Source organism: Oncorhynchus tshawytscha, unplaced genomic scaffold (assembly GCF_018296145.1).
Source record: "Oncorhynchus tshawytscha isolate Ot180627B unplaced genomic scaffold, Otsh_v2.0 Un_contig_1824_pilon_pilon, whole genome shotgun sequence".
In the NCBI taxonomy this organism is placed as follows: Eukaryota; Metazoa; Chordata; class Actinopteri; order Salmoniformes; family Salmonidae; genus Oncorhynchus; species Oncorhynchus tshawytscha.
The window spans coordinates 297,131-313,685 of NW_024609829.1; the positions used below are offsets into that span (position 1 = coordinate 297,131).

General features: G+C 42.7%; 1 protein-coding gene across 7 annotated transcripts in view; it reads left to right on the forward strand.

Annotated features, from left to right (window-relative positions):
* Positions 1–7,777: 7,777 nt before the first annotated feature.
* Positions 7,778–16,555, forward strand: part of LOC112247282 (homeobox-containing protein 1) — a 31,213-nt gene continuing 22,435 nt past the window's right edge. For 3 of the 7 annotated variants that reach the window (XM_042319249.1, XM_042319251.1, XM_042319252.1), the window contains exon 1: positions 7,778–8,047. The gene's annotated coding sequence lies outside the window, so the exon portion shown is untranslated. Of the gene's footprint in view, positions 8,048–8,300; positions 8,759–16,555 lie in introns of those variants that run through there. The other 4 variants (XM_042319253.1, XM_042319254.1, XM_042319255.1 and 1 more) reach the window with 2 other exon arrangements.

Below are 16,555 nucleotides of genomic sequence, written 5' to 3' on the forward strand. Positions count from 1 at the left end.
CAAGGAAAACAGGAGCTGCCTCCACTATTCCAGCACCATTTCAACTTCAACATTTCAACATCATAAAATCACCTCTGCTTAGTCGAATACAGTGACAACTAAAATATACCAAAAACAATTTTGTCCAATCAACGTCAGCTAAATATGATGTGGGTGTCCATGTTTCTGATTTCTGTGTGTGCGCTTTCGCGCAAGTAGAAAAACATGTTGACTCACGAAACAGTCTATCACTCTGTCATACAGTACATGCTTTTATTATTTGTTGTCCTAGGCTACCTGGTTAAAAGTCTTGCTGGCTAGCCTAACTTCCAATCATGGGCAACGTTAGCTAGTTAACATTATAACCTCTTCAGGTCATTGACCAGGTCCTGCCGTGTAGTTCTGGGCTGTTCCCTCACCTTCCTCATGATCATTGATGCCCCACGAGGTGAGATCTTGGATGGAACCCCAGACCGAGGGTGATTGACCGTCATCTTGAACTTCTTCCATTTTATAATAATTGCACCAACAGTTGTTGCCTTCTCACCAAGCTGTTTGCCTATTGTCCTGTAGCCCATCCCAGCCTTGTGCAGGTCTACAATTATATCCCTGATGTCCTTACACCCTCTCTGGTCTTGGCCATTGTGGAGAGGTTGGAGTCTGTTTGATTGAGTCCTTGGACAGGTGCCTTTTATACAGGTAACGAGTTCAAACAGGTGCAGTTAATACAGGTAATGAGTAGAGAACAGGAGGGGTTCTTAAAGAAAAAACGAACAGGTCTGTGAGAGCTGGAATTCTTACTGGTTGGTAGGTGATCAAATACTTATGTCATGCAATAAAATGCAAATTAATTACTTAAAAATCACTGTGATCACAATGTGATTTTCTGGATTTTTGTTTTAGATTCCGTCTCTGACAGTTGAAGTGTACCTATGATAAAATTATAGACCTCTACATGCTTTGTAAGTAGGAAAACCTGCAAAATCAGCAGTGTATCAAATACTTGTTCTCCCCACTGTATATCCTACCAATTCAAAACTGCATTCAGCAAATTACGGAATTGCGAGAGCTAGCTACAGCTGAAGTCGGAAGTTTACATACACTTAGGTTGGAGTCATTAAAACTTGTTTTTCAACCACTCCACAAATTTCTTGTTAACAAACTATAGTTTTGGCCAGTCGGTTAGGACATCTACTTTGTGCATGACACAAGTACTTTTTCCAACAATTGTTTACAGACAGATTATTTCACTTGTAATTCACTGTATCACAATTCCAGTGGGTCAGACGTTTACATACACTAAGTTGACTGTGCCTTTAAACAGCTTGGAAAAATCCAGAAAATTCAGATAGGCTAATTGACATCATTTGAGTCAATTGGAGGTGTACCTGTGGATGTATTTCAAGGCCTACCTTCAAACTCAGTGCCTCTTTGCTTGACATCATAGGAAAATCAAAAGAAATCAGCCAAGACCTCAGAAAAGAAATTGTAGACCTTTACAAGTCTGGTTCATCCTTGGGAACAATTTCCAAATGCCTGAAGGTACCACATTCATCTGTACAAACAATAGTACTCAAGTATAAGCACCATGGGACCACGCAGCTGTCATACCGCTCAGGAAGGAAACGCGTTCTGTCTCCTAGTGAAAATCAATTCCAGAACAACAGCAAAGGACCTTGTGAAGATGCTGGAGAAAACATGTACACAAGTATCTATATCCACAGTAAAACGAGTCCTATATCGACATAACCTGAAAGGCCGCTCAGCAAGGAAGAAGCCACTGCTCCAAAACCACCATAAAAAAGCCAGACTACGGTTTGCAACTGCACATGGGGACAAAGATCGTAGTCTTTGGAGAAATGTTCTCTGGTCTGATGAAACAAAATAGAACTGTTTGGCCATAATGACCATCGTTATGTTTGGAGGAAAACGGGTGAGGCTTGCAAGCTGAAGAACACATCCTAACCGTGAAGCACGGGGGTGGCAGCATCATGTTGTGGGGGTGCTTTGCTGCAGGAGGGACTGGTGCACTTAACCAAATAGATGGAATCATGAGGTAGGAAAATGATGTGGTTATATTGAAGCAACATCTCAAGACATCAGTCAGGAAGTTAAAGCTTGGTCGCAAATGGGTCTTCCAAATGGACAATGACCCCATGCATACTTCCAAAGTTGTGGCAAAATGGCTTAAGGACAACAAAGTCAAGGTCCTGGTAGTGGCCATCACAAAGCCCTGACCTCAATCCTATAGAAAATTCGTGGGCAGAACTGCTAAAGCATGTGCGAGCAAGGAGGCCTATAAACCTGACTCAGTTACACCAGCTCTGTCAGGAGGAATGTGGAAGGCTACCCGAGACATTTGACCCAAGTTAAACCATTTAAAGGCAATGCTACCAAATACTGATTGAGTGTATGTGAACTTCTGACCCACTTGGAATGTGATGAAAGAAATAAAAGCTGAAATAAATCATTTACTCTACTTTTATTTTGACATTTCACATTCTTAAATGAAGTGGTGATCCTAACTGACCTAAGACAGGGAATTTTGTACTCGGATTAAATGTCAGGAATTGTGAAAAACGGAATTTAAATGTATTTGGCTAAGATGTATGCAAACTTCCGACTTCAACTGTATGTACTGTCCAGCAAAATTGCTAAACATAGCAAGCCATTCACTGAAGGTGAATTCATTAAAGAATGTTTAATTGACTCTGCAGCAATGACAAGATAAGAGCCTGAGAGTGAAAGAGCTGTTTGAAAATGTTTCCCTGTCAAGACGAACAGTGACACGGCGTGTTGAAGACATCGCAGAGAATATGGAACAACAGTTGAAAGACAAGGTAAAGGATTTCACCTATTTCTCCTTGGCCCTGGATGAGAGCAGTGATGTACATGACACGGCACAGTTCAAATCAAATCAAAGTGTATTTGTCACGTGCGCCGAATACAACAGGTACAACAGGACCTTACAGTCAAATGCTTACTTACAGGCCCTGCGATTTGTAAGTAAAACATAGGTATTAGGTGAACAATAGATAAGTAAAGAAATAAAAACAACAGTAAAAAGACAGTGAAAAATAACAGTAGCGAGGCTATAAACAGTCACTGGTTAGTCGGACTAATTGAGGTAGTATGTACATGTAGGTACGGTTAAAGTTACTATGCATATATGATAAACAGAGAGTAGCAGTAGTGTAAAAGAGGGGTTGGCGGGTGGTGGGTGGCGGGACACAATGCAGATAGTCCAGTTAGCCAATGTGCGGGGGCACCGGTTAGTCGGACTAATTGAGGTAGTATGTACATTAATGTATAGTTAAAGTGACTATGCACATATGATAAACAGAGAGTAGCAGCAGCGTAAAAGAGGGATGACGTGCAGTTGTTGATATTCTTACTTGGCATAACCCCAGACTTTGAAATGACAGAGGAGCTTGCTTCAATGCAGTGAATGCAGTCAGCACAACCACAGGGAAAGATGTATTGGAGGAGGAACCTCTTAAGGATCTGCCCCTTTTTTTCAATTTTCTCCTAAAATGACATAACCAAATCTAACTGCCTGTAGCTCAGGACCTGAAGCAAGGATATGCATATTCTTGATACCATTTGAAAGGAAACACTTTGAAGTTTGTGGAAATGTGAAATGAATGTAGGAGAATATAACACATTAGATCTGGTAAAACCTCTTGTAGAGGTTTTAATAAGTGTGTGGCAAAGCTGGGACTGAGTTTTGAAAAGTTATCCAATGTGACCACTGATGGGTGCCCAAACTTGACAGGAAAAAACATGGCCTTTTGAAAAGGATACAAGATCAAGTAGCTAAGCTGAACCCAGGTCAGAAAATGATTTTCCTGCATTGTATTATTCAGGTGCTCTGTAAATGTGTTCTGAAAATGAGTCATGTTGTGGATAAAGTCACTGAATTGGTAAACTTCATAAGAGCAAAATCTTTAAAGCACAGGCATTTTGTCTCACTGTTGGAAGTGACACAGTCGAGTCATGCAGATCTCCCCTACCACACAAACGTGAGATTGCTGAGTTTGGGAAAGATGCTTAAAAGGGTATGGGACCTGAAGTTGGAGATTGCTGAGTTTTTGGAGATGAATGGAAAATATGTGGACAAGATAAAGAAAAGTTGGCTGATTTTGCCTTCCAAACTACATGGGAAGGGCCTTTTTGCACATCAGATTTACATCCTTGTCAAAGCCTTCAAGGGAAAATTACTCCTCCTGACCCACTCCTGTGCATGTTAAGAAAGTAAAATAAGTAGCATATCCGGACGTGATTTACAGTAGATATATCTGTCAACACAGTCATACACATGATGTATAATCCTGTAATATGATTCTAATGAGGCCCTCCATGGAAAATAATTGCCCAGGCCTGGTCTAGAGTATTGGGTAAGTTGGAGGTGATATGATCCATTAACTAGCATCTAAAAGCACTTCATGATGACAGATGTGAGTGCTATGGGGCGATAGAAATTTAGTTAAGTTACCTTTGCTTTCCTGGGTACAGGAACAATGGTGGACATATTGAAGCAAGTGGGGACAACAGACTGGGATAGTGAAAGATATCTGCACATGCTTGGCTTGGGATGCCGTCTGGGCTGGCAGACTTGCGAGGGTTAACACGCCTGAATGTCTTACTCACGTTGGCCACGGAGAACGAGAGCTCAAAGTTCTCGTGAGCTGCAGAGGCCCACGTTGGCAGCTCAGCATTTACTTTGAATGTGCGAAGACGGTGTTTAGCTGGCCCGGGAGCGAGATGACGGTGGCTGGCTTTCCCTTCATAATCTGTTATTGTCTGGAGTCCCTGCCACATATGTCTTGTCTAAGCCTTTGAAAAGCGACTCCACTTTGTCCCTGAACTGTCGTTTTGCCTCTTTGATAGCCATAAGGACAACATAGCTGGTCTGTTTGTACACGTCCATGTTCCCAGTCACCTTGCCGGTGCGCCATCATGCATAAATTAATTTTGTCCCCCTACACCAAACGCGATCACGACACGCAGGTTAAAATATCAAAGCAAACTCTGAACCAATGACATTAATTTGGGGACAGGTCAAAAAGCATTAAACATTTATGGCAATTTAGCTAGTTAGCTTGCTGTTGCTAGCTAATTTGTCCTGGGATATAAACATTAGGTTGTTATTTTACCTGAAATGCACAAGGTCCTCTACTCCGACAATTAATCCACACATAAAAACGGTCAAACGAATAGTTTCTAGTCATCTCTCCTTCTTCCAGGCTTTTTCATCGTTGAACTTGTACGGTGATTGGCATCTAAACTTTCGTAGTATTACCATGACAACCGGCAACACAGTTCATCTTTCAATCACCCACGTGGGTCTAACCAATGAGGAGATGGCACGTGGGTACCTGCTTCTATAAACCAATGAGGAGATGGGAGAGGCAGGACTTGCAGCGCGATCTGCGTCAGAAATAGGAATTACTTCTATTTTAGCCCTTGGCTACGAAGACGTGTGCGAGCAGTGTGGGTGCAATAATTGAATAACATAGATTTCTAAATTTATTTTGCAATGCTCGCTCACGCAACGCGAGCTGTGTAGTCAGGGTATCAGTGTATACGTTGATAATATTTGGAGAGGCAATCCGGAACATAGGGGTCTCAGGATATGCGGTTTCCAGTTTGCACAAAGTCCAGTGTAGTTCTCTTTTTTCTTCTTTTTTTTCCTTATTATTTTCTTTTCACCCCTTTTTCTCCCGAATGTTGTGGTATCCATTTGGTAGTTACAGTCTTGTCTCATCGCTGCAACTCTGTCATGAAGTTGGCCTGGGGGTAGGTTTAAGACAGTCATAAATACCTCTTCCCCCCGTTTTCCTCTCTCTAACCTACTGATGTGAAATTTGAAAACCCCTTGGTTTACATAGAGATTCTGGGAACATCAGAAGGGGGGGGGAAATTAATTATATTCTGGTAATCCGACCAATTGAACAAATTAAGTGGTACTTAATGAATATGATGTCAATTCGGTTGTCATCTGAGACAGGAAAGTATATCCAGAGGGAGCCATGATTCCGTAAAAACAGAGTATGTAACAGTCCCTAATGTCTCTCTGGAAGGAGATCCTCGCTCTGAGCTCATCGACTTTATAGTCCAGGGACTGAAAGTTACCAAGAAATTTTCTTGGAAGCTGTAGTTGGTATGCACATCTCCTGAGTCTGATTACGAGCCCACTTATTTTTCCTCTTCTACTGCTACTGCGTCTTGGAGCAGCTCCCGGGATGAATGGAACTGCCTCAGGAAGTTCAAACAAAGTATCCAATTCAGGGAAGTCTAATTTATGATCTAAATGCTGATCAGTGACCACTGATCTAATATCCCAAAGTTATTTTTGTCTGTAGGTAATAATGCAAAAAAAACTTTATTGAGCAAATTATGTTAAAAAAAATTACTACAAAGTTGGCTAGGAGCTAGAACAGGACAACCATGTCTGTCGGCAGAGGGTTGACAAGATATTAACTGCTTATCTTCAACTTTTTTATGAGAAATAATATATAACTCAGACACCCATACATACCCCACAAGTCATGCCACCAGGGGTCCCTTCGCAGTCCCCAAGTCCAAAACGAATTCACGGCAATGCACAGTGTTATACAGAGCCATAATCACATGCAACTCTCATCCATCTCCAATTCCTCAAGCAAACAGCAAAATTACCTTTAAAAAATGTATAAAACAACATCATGGCACAATAGGGATTGAGAAATGATACACACACACACACACAGACACACTCTAATACACACATTATTCTTTAGTTATATTGTTAGTACTTTGTTATATAAAAAAAATGTGTGACTGTTCTTGTCTATCAGCGTATCAGTGTTTTGTTACTTATCGTGTTTTATAATTTTGTGTGGGCTCCAGGAAGAATAGCTGCTGCTTTGGAAAAAGCTAATGGGGATCCAAATATGACAATAGGGGCGTCAGGGCCTCTTGAAATCCTTGCCACCCAGACTGTGGAAAGCCACCAACAAAGCCACCAACAAATTAACAAAGAGAACATTTTAAAGCATCTCCCAATCAGTTTGGTTGCTGAGCAAATTGAAAAAGCAACTACTCTCTAAAGAGGTAGGCAAGTTGTGGTGTTAAAAATGTTTGATTGGACTGTTGTGCAATACAGTGAGCTATGATGTCATAAAGGACATCTAACATGTCACCCCAATCTAATTATGATGATCGCCCCTCCTTTATGACATCACTGCTATACGATAAATTGAATGTTGATGATTTCAACAGGGTGATAGATTGAAATGTGTCTATGGAATAGAGTTTTCTCCAATCACAGTATTCCAGTTTTACCTGTAGTGAGTAGGTAGACAATAACATGGCCAACAGAGAAAGTCTGTTTTAACACTTTGCTTCTTCCCTTATAGCAGAGAGCTTACTGTTAAGTTAGGCTTGAAAGGGTGATTGGTTCTTACCCTCCATCATGCCTGTGACTCCAAGCCTGCCCTTGCCCTCTCCCTAGCCACAGACTTAACAGGCACTCAGCTACTGTCTCTCTCTCTCTCTCTCTCTCTCCCAGACCAGGACAACATAAGCACACACACACAACTCGATGAGAACACATTAACAATAAAGCAGTTGATTGCGGACTAATTTAGTGAATAACTTTCTAAACTTTTTTGAAAGCAGTAACTTCTATCACTGATAAAGTTTGATTGTCTCATTAGTCAACAAGTCCGCCAGGGGGCGGTCAAAGTCAATCGAATATACTGTTGCAAACAAAGCGTTTATCAAGGGTGCATTCAAGATCATATGTTTGTGGGACGTTGCTGCAACAGCAATTTCCAAAACTACGAATCCCAGGGAACCTCACCCCGCTTGCTATGTCAATATGGCCACTGTCAGACAGACAAAGGCACATCAATCTCGCCACGAAATGAAATTAGCAGACTAGAGGAGGGCGGCTGTCATTGTGAAAACCGTCTGGTGCCTGTTCCCGTGTCGGGGATATAGAAGAGGGCTTGTCGCGAGAGCCAATTTAACACCGGGTTATTAAATGCTGTCGTGGACGGGGGCCCTAGATTCTAAGATCAAGGTAAGACTTGCAGCTAGTGAGTTAGCTAGCATAACTAGTATTTCTGCAGGCTCGCCCGCAGTCATTGCCACTGGTCCCAATGCTAGTCAGCAAGCTAACTTTAATAGTTAGCTAGCTAAGCGTTGCTGGTCAGTGGTAGAGGAGGGGCGAGAGGTTTTACTCCGCCCAACATCTGTCCACGAAAATAAGCCCACGAAGTAAAGAATTTGTCTTTGGAGGTCAATGAGTGTCGAATTTGGTCAACAAAACATTTAATTGCTAATTTGCTACGTGAGACTTTTGTAATATATTAGACATTTCGTAGTGGTTAGGTTGTTACGAATGCATTGATATAAGTGGCCTCACGTGGCATTTCGGTAATTTGGAAAAAATGACTTTATATTGGAGTTGTGCCTGTTGTCATAGAGACAGACTCATCATGGATATAACCAGTTTTAGCATGGACATTGCTATTGAGAGCTTTCACCATTTTAAAAGTAGTCAACTGGAGCTATCAGCCAATGAAGAAGAAAATTGACTACTTTAAAAAGGGAGATGCTATAATGTCACAGATAGATACAAAGATGAGGCCTCTCTATCTATCTGTGTCCTGTTCACATGCATTGTGTCCTCTCATTGGCTAGAATGGTGGTGCATATTCATTAAGTAAACTATTTACTGTTTTTAAGAAGCAAACGGAGCAAAACAAGAGTTTATATTGGACAAATTCAGGTAAGTCCCTCCCCGTTTTGTTCCGTTTAATAAACGTGTTGTAACATAATTTGCGTAAAGAATACATCCCTGGTCTTGCCTTCTATCCATTGTTAGATTGGTCTTTGTCAGTGGTCACTTTATAGCTAATGCCAGGTCAGCTTTTATGAAGTCGTTGGAAAAGTCTGCTTGCTCTATAGAGGTTGTAAATATTACTAGCTAGCTAACTAGCGAGATGTCATAGCTACAACAAAGATTTGTATAACTAAACCAAGATAGATCACAGCCTGTCATTTCCAATAAGACCAAATGAGTCATAGTGTGCAGAACCAAGCACGAGCTAGCGAGATATTATTTATGTGTTCTCGCATGTATCCGCATATTTTCGTTAGGGAACGCCTACTCTGTGAAGTTCGCGTGTGCAATAACTACATTTCCCTTTGCAGTCCTTCCAAACAATGTGATTTTAAAAAACTAACTTTGTAAAGGGTAATGTTTACAAAACTTGGTCCAGCAGATTTTAGTTTGGGGAACAGCACTGTATTGAGATAAAATGTTTCATCGATGAGAACATTTGCAGAATTTTCTGCCTAAATCCATCTCGTTCTATCTTCTCCCGCTGCCGGACAGTGGGCTTCCTGTCACTACCATATTTGGTGGTGAGTGGAAACGCCAAGAGGATGCTTCACATTTACACATCCGGTGAAATATCTGTGTCATTGTTCCATCGGTGGCTACAACATTAGTTTATATATTTGTCAAGCTAACTAACTAGCTAGTAATTAACGGTACCCTGTAGCTATTTGTCATTGAACAACCATACTCAACTAATTAGATCACTAGAGCTAGCAACATGAATTTTGAACACAAGCCATGCCATACTCAACTGGTTAGATAGTTCTGTTTGACATGAACTATTTGCAAAGGTTGGCTAAGTAAGCTAGAGCTGGACCGTGATTGAACACCCCTCCTGTCCCCAAACACTTAGCAAACAGTTGTCAACTCTTACCCCTGGGGTGTTTGCTTGCTGTTTATCTACAGGTTATACATATGGTTTTTGCATTGCATAACTGTCTGGACTGTGTTTGAGTTATTAGATTGTTCACGTGCGATTGAGTGTATCGGCCGTGCCATATGATGCATGGGCGTTCGTTTCCCTGTCGATTCACTGTGATTGTCATTTGAGTCACCATGTTGAAAGCCCCCACTTAATTTTAACCTAGACACGCACCTGATACCAAACTGACACCCCTTTGAAATAAAACATTCTATTTTATACATTATGCACTCTCATCACATACTTTGAGGCATTTGACTATAGCTTTTGAAAGTAAGCAACCCTAACAGGGGAAATAGGTTGGTTTAACTACAACCACAAGCTAAAGATTGACTTGTCAACCAAATGGTAGTATTGATTAAACTAATTACTTGTCTTTGGATGACAGTAAACTGTTCCAACTCTGGTCAATGTTTGAGTCTCCCTAGTTAAGCATACACATGCTTCTTCTAGTCCAAAGTTGTATGTCATTACTCGGGTTACCCATTGCTTTTCCATGTGTAGACTCTGTGTTGCAAGACTAGATTAGCAGTCAGTGTTCGCAATACAAAACCACAGTACAGACAGACACCAAATTCACCAGCGGTGTAGGCCCTTTCATTACGCCGATTCTGTTTTGCAACAGAAACTGTTTACTCCAAAAGGAAAACGTTTTGCGCTGAAAACAAGAGTTTCTATTGGACAGATTCAGGTAGGTCTCTCCCCGTTTCGTTCCGTTTGCTTCCATTGGTTCCTGTTTTCGTTGGAAGAGGGTGTATAATAAATAGACCCCAGTATCCACCTTTCACCAGGTACCTGGTAACCCATAAGGTTTCTAGGCACAGGGAGTGAGGGAAAGTTTGCCATTTGCTGTGAAGCTACTAGCTAGTGGCTACCTTCCACATCTGGCTAAGTACATCTTCCTGGCACCTACTCTTTTCCAGGGGTCCTAACGATTCAACTAAACAGTTTACAAGCTTGGAATGGTTTATTAGACATGGAAAAATGTGTAGCTTCAGGCTAAGCTCTTTTAGCTTGTGTACCAGTCTTTTCTTGCCATCATGCCACTCCTTTCAACTCCTTGTCATGCCAAACAGTTGGAATGATGGCACAAACAGATCTGGGACCAGGCTAAGCTCTTTTAGCTTGTGTACCAGTCTTTTCTTGCCATCATGCCACTCCTTTCAACTCCTTGTCATGCCAAACAGTTGGAATGATGGCACAAACAGATCTGGGACCAGGCTACGATCTTTTGCTCCCGAGGACTATAATTTCATTGGCATTGCAGTTTCCAGCACAAACATGGTACAATAGATGCAAAGAGGTCCGTGGAATGCAGACCGTGGGGGAGAGAAGGATGCCGGATTGGCGCACGTTCAACCAATCTGATCTCACAATCAGTCATGATTGATGTATTGTAACAGACCGACAATGTGGCTACTAAAGGCCCATTTTGATATGTTTGGCTGTTTTCACTGCATATAATTTAGAAGTTGTTACTTTTCAGGTTTAGAAGAAGTGACTGCTAAATGCTAACTCTCATTCATATGAGCTGGTAGCATAGCTAGCATACAGAAATCTGTGGTGGTAGTCCAAGTCGTTTTTTAACTGCAATGCAGTTGATTGGTGACGATGACATGAACATGTATTGGAGTTGACATCCATACAAGCATTACAACTCAAATGGTTTGCCTCAACATGGTGTGAAATACACACAGAAACAATAGCCTAAATGTAGGCTAATTTTGCTGGGGGGCAATGAGGAGATGCTGGATCTTTCCCCCACGCGTTTCCATGGCATTTCTATTGCTTGGGTTGAGTTCCATTGACCTCTTTATCGCATCTATGGTTTCACATTCAGAATATGCTAATAGTTGCATCTACTTGTGTAGTATAAGTCTCCCAGTCAGACTCAGACATGCTCAGTACATGTGTAAGACTTTGTTTTTTCTGCTGAGTGTGTTCTGAGACACACAAACTTTTTAAAAGCCATGAGGCTCTCAGGGCATAGATTTCTCTCTCTCTTCACGCCGCCCTTCATCCCTCTCTCCCTCCGGTCTTTCTGCTGAGTAGAGATTTATAAAGATAATTGACCAGTGCTAGTCAACTCAGCAGTATTAAACCTCCGTCCTCCCCAGAGCCTCTGCACCAGAGGAAGACGGGAAGGTCAGGGAGTTAAAGATTTGCGGAGAAACTTGTTTTACTGAACCAAGGAGCAGCAGCTTGACTCCAGCCCAGGGTTTGTCAATTGCAGACTGACTGACTGTAATTGTTTCTTATGGTTTCTTCTTTTCGTTCCTGCCCACACCTAGCTGGCACACCTGATTCAACTAGTCAAGCCCTTGATGATTAGCCCAGTTAATTTATTAGTTGTGTCAGGTGAGTTTGCACGGGGCTAGAGCAGAACATATATGGTAGGTTTTGGTGTGTTGTATAAGGCTGTACATAAAATATAGGCTATATGCAGGTCTCATTAGCACAGATAGAACAATGAGACAGATGTTTCACCGGATGTATAAATCTAAAGAATCTGGTTTGCATTTCCACTCACTACTGAATATGGTGATGAGAGGAATCCCAGTGGCTGGCAGTGGGAGAGTATGGAGCGAGATGGATTTTTGCCAACATTCTGCACATTTTGTCATCTATGATGCATTTGATCTCAATGCAGTTTTATTTCCCCCAAACTAGAATCTATTACAAACAAAGTGGACTAAGTTTTGTAGACTTTGCGAAAGTTTCTAAAAATACTATTGTTTAGAAGGCGTGCAAGGGTGAATTGAGTTATTTGCACACCCGCACTTCAGAGTAGGAAATCCCTAACGGAAATATGGGAAAACCTGCTAGAACGCGGCATATAGGATCTCGCTAGCCCGTGCTCGGCTCTGCCCACCTTGCTTGTTCTGCCTACTATAATTCATTTGCTCCCATTGGAAACGACAGGCTGTTGTCTATCTTGGGTTCGTTATCTTTGTCACTATTGTGTAATATGGATTAAGACTAAGTCTTTTTCCACCAGCCTTCATTCAGTAGGTCTAGACACCAGCCTTCATTCAGTAGGTCTAGACACTAGCCTTCATTCAGTAGGTCTAGACACCAGCCTTCATTCAGTAGGTCTAGACACTAGCCTTCATTCAGTAGGTCTAGACACCAGCCTTCATTCAGTAGGTCTAGACACTAGCCTTCATTCAGTAGGTCTAGACACCAGCCTTCATTCAGTAGGTCTAGACACTAGCCTTCATTCAGTAGGTCTAGACACCAGCCTTCATTCAGTAGGTCTAGACACTAGCCTTCATTCAGTAGGTCTAGACACTAGCCTTCATTCAGTAGGTCTAGACACTAGCCTTCATTCAGTAGGTCTAGACACCAGCCTTCATTCAGTAGGTCTAGACACTAGCCTTCATTCAGTAGGTCTAGACACTAGCCTTCATTCAGTAGGTCTAGACACCAGCCTTCATTCAGTAGGTCTAGACACTAGCCTTCATTCAGTAGGTCTAGACACCAGCCTTCATTCAGTAGGTCTAGACACCAGCCTTCATTCAGTAGGTCTAGACACCAGCCTTCATTCAGTAGGTCTAGACACCAGCCTTCATTCAGTAGGTCTAGACACCAGCCTTCATTCAGTAGGTCTAGACACCAGCCTTCATTCAGTAGGTCTAGACACCAGCCTTCATTCAGTAGGTCTAGACACCAGCCTTCATTCAGTAGGTCTAGACACCAGCCTTCATTCAGTAGGTCTAGACACTAGCCTTCATTCAGTAGGTCTAGACACTAGCCTTCATTCAGTAGGTCTAGACACTAGCCTTCATTCAGTAGGTCTAGACACTAGCCTTCATTCAGTAGGTCTAGACACTAGCCTTCATTCAGTAGGTCTAGACACTAGCCTTCATTCAGTAGGTCTAGACACATTCAGCCTTCATTCAGTAGGTCTAGACACTAGCCTTCATTCAGTAGGTCTAGACACTAGCCTTCATTCAGTAGGTCTAGACACTAGCCTTCATTCAGTAGGTCTAGACACCAGCCTTCATTCAGTAGGTCTAGACACCAGCCTTCATTCAGTAGGTCTAGACACTAGCCTTCATTCAGTAGGTCTAGACACTAGCCTTCATTCAGTAGGTCTAGACACCAGCCTTCATTCAGTAGGTCTAGACACTAGCCTTCATTCAGTAGGTCTAGACACCAGCCTTCATTCAGTAGGTCTAGACACCAGCCTTCATTCAGTAGGTCTAGACACTAGCCTTCATTCAGTAGGTCTAGACACCAGCCTTCATTCAGTAGGTCTAGACACTAGCCTTCATTCAGTAGGTCTAGACACCAGCCTTCATTCAGTAGGTCTAGACACCAGCCTTCATTCAGTAGGTCTAGACACTAGCCTTCATTCAGTAGGTCTAGACACTAGCCTTCATTCAGTAGGTCTAGACACTAGCCTTCATTCAGTAGGTCTAGACACTAGCCTTCATTCAGTAGGTCTAGACACTAGCCTTCATTCAGTAGGTCTAGACACTAGCCTTCATTCAGTAGGTCTAGACACTAGCCTTCATTCAGTAGGTCTAGACACCAGCCTTCATTCAGTAGGTCTAGACACCAGCCTTCATTCAGTAGGTCTAGACACTAGCCTTCATTCAGTAGGTCTAGACACTAGCCTTCATTCAGTAGGTCTAGACACCAGCCTTCATTCAGTAGGTCTAGACACTAGCCTTCATTCAGTAGGTCTAGACACCAGCCTTCATTCAGTAGGTCTAGACACTAGCCTTCATTCAGTAGGTCTAGACACCAGCCTTCATTCAGTAGGTCTAGACACTAGCCTTCATTCAGTAGGTCTAGACACCAGCCTTCATTCAGTAGGTCTAGACACCAGCCTTCATTCAGTAGGTCTAGACACTAGCCTTCATTCAGTAGGTCTAGACACTAGCCTTCATTCAGTAGGTCTAGACACCAGCCTTCATTCAGTAGGTCTAGACACTAGCCTTCATTCAGTAGGTCTAGACACTAGCCTTCATTCAGTAGGTCTAGACACCAGCCTTCATTCAGTAGGTCTAGACACCAACCTTCATTCAGTAGGTCTAGACACTAGCCTTCATTCAGTAGGTCTAGACACTAGCCTTCATTCAGTAGGTCTAGACACCAGCCTTCATTCAGTAGGTCTAGACACTAGCCTTCATTCAGTAGGTCTAGACACTAGCCTTCATTCAGTAGGTCTAGACACCAGCCTTCATTCAGTAGGTCTAGACACTAGCCTTCATTCAGTAGGTCTAGACACCAGCCTTCATTCAGTAGGTCTAGACACTAGCCTTCATTCAGTAGGTCTAGACACTAGCCTTCATTCAGTAGGTCTAGACACTAGCCTTCATTCAGTGGGTCTAGACACTAGCCTTCATTCAGTAGGTCTAGACACTAGCCTTCATTCAGTGGGTCTAGACACTAGCCTTCATTCAGTAGGTCTAGACACTAGCCTGTGTGTGTGTGCGCACGTATGTCCATGCATGTTTCTGTGCACCTGCACCTGCGCCTGTGGTTGTGTGTCCTCTACTGTTTTTGACCCTGTCTGTTTCTGTCTGCCTGTTTGAACTGTGCTGCGCTTTTTAATGTGTGTGTGTGTGTGTCCTGGCTGTGTATGTATGTTTGGCACAATACTGTATGTACTTGTCTATCTGATATCCTATACACTGTCCTATGACTCATCCCCGCTCTCTTTTAAAAGGAAAATGTGGAGGTTGGCCGCTTGGGACAGAGATTTTTCTTGGCATTTTTCCCAAGTCACACTCTCTCTTAACCCCCTCCCTTTTGCCTCTCAATCTTTCTCTCTCTTATGCATGTGTTCTCTGTCAGCTCTTTCTCTCTCTCACACATACAGTTTGCTCTCTTTCTATTTCCATCTCTCACCCTCCTCCCCCCGTTCACACTATCTAAGTCTGTCTCTGTCTGTCTGTGTTGGTAGAATAATCCATTTAATGTCTGTGCTGCAGCTCCTGAACCAGTCTTCACTAAGCATGCTGCTGATGAGGAGATACAGTGTGTAAGCTGTATGATGTGTGTTCGTGAGTGCATATGTGTCTCAGTGTAGTCTTTTGTAAGAGCTGCCATGGTCTCCCGCATAATAATAGGTTATGTCAACATGTCTTATGTCTATGCAGCAGTTTTCTGGATGTGTACCAGGCAGGGCCTAAGGGATGGTAGTCGTTTTCTGGATGTGTACCAGGCAGGACCTAAGGGATGGTAGTCATTTTCTGGATGTATACCAGGCAGGGCCTAAGGGATAGTAGTAGTTTTCTGGATGTGTACCAGGCAGGGCCTAAGGGATGGTAGTAGTTTTCTGGATGTGTACCAGGCAGGGCCTAAGGGATGGTAGTAGTTTTCTGGATGTATACCAGGCATCGCCTAAGGGATGGTAGTAGTTTTCTGGATGTATACCAGGCAGGGTCTAAGGGATGGTAGTAGTTTTCTGGATGTATACCAGGCAGGGCCTAAGGGATGGTAGTAGTTTTCTGGATGTATACCAGGCAGGGCCTAAGGGATGGTAGTAGTTTTCTGGATGTATACCAGGCAGGGCCTAGGGGATGGTAGTAGTTTTCTGGATGTGTACCAGGCAGGGCCTAAGGGATGGTAGTAGTTTTCTGGATGTGTACCAGGCAGGGCCTAAGGGATGATAATAGTTTTCTGGATGTATACCAGGCAGGGCCTAAGGGATGGTAGTAGTTTTCTGGATGTATACCAGGCATCGCCTAAGGGATGGTAGTAGTTTTCTGGATGTATACCAGGCAGGGTCTAAGGGATGGTAGTAG